This window comes from Haliaeetus leucocephalus, unplaced genomic scaffold (assembly GCF_000737465.1).
Source record: "Haliaeetus leucocephalus isolate CR32 unplaced genomic scaffold, Haliaeetus_leucocephalus-4.0 Scaffold214, whole genome shotgun sequence".
In the NCBI taxonomy this organism is placed as follows: Eukaryota; Metazoa; Chordata; class Aves; order Accipitriformes; family Accipitridae; genus Haliaeetus; species Haliaeetus leucocephalus.
In genome coordinates this window covers 20,154-20,984 of record NW_010972650.1, presented here as the reverse complement: position 1 = coordinate 20,984, position 831 = coordinate 20,154, and positions in this window count along the sequence as shown.

Here is an 831-nt window from a genome sequence, read left to right as displayed (position 1 = left end):
TCCCGGTTTGGGGTTGGTTTTTTTTTGGGGGGGGGGTGTCACTCACAGCGCCCGGAGCTTGACCCAGATCTTCTTGCTGGGGACCGACTTGATCTCCAACGGGGACGGGCAGCCACCGGCCGGGTCCAGCGCTTCACGTTCGGGTTCCAGCCCCGGGAGGCTCCGCGGCGGCTCCATGGCCCCTGCGGCGGCGGGGACGTACCCTCAGTCCTTCGACCGGTCCCAGGGCCCGGCTGGCAGCGGCCGAGAAGCCGCCGGTCTCACCCCGCAGCCCCGGCAGCGGCCTCGCTCCCCGCCCGGTACCCGGCGGCTGCGCAGGCAGCACCGGCCCGGGCGGCGGAGCTAAGATGGCATCCCGGGTACCGGGGGTGGGAGCAGCGGGATGGGGAGCACGGCGGGTGGGGAGAACCGGGGATGGGGAGAACTGGGGATGGGGAGAACCGGGGATGGGGACAACCGGGGATGGGGAGAACGGGGGATGGAGAGAACCGGGGATGGGGAGAACCGGGGATGGGGAAGCTAGCACTGGGGATGGGGAGAAGGGATAAGGGAAGAACCGGGATGGGGAAAAGCAATAAGGGGAGCACCGGGGATGGGGAGAACCGGCGTAGCGGCGCGGTGGGAGGGGGGACCGGGGATGCTGCGCGCTCCTACCCGGGGATGCTCGGCCGGGAAGCGCCGGTTCTACCGTGCTCCGGTGCTGCCTGTACCGCCGGTGCAGTCGGTTCCCGCCGTAGCCCGGTCCTCCCGCTCCTGCCGGTTCTGCCTCCGCCGACCGGGGCTCGCCGCAACTTTCCCCGAGCCGGCACCGGCGGGAGGGCGGGGAGGGGC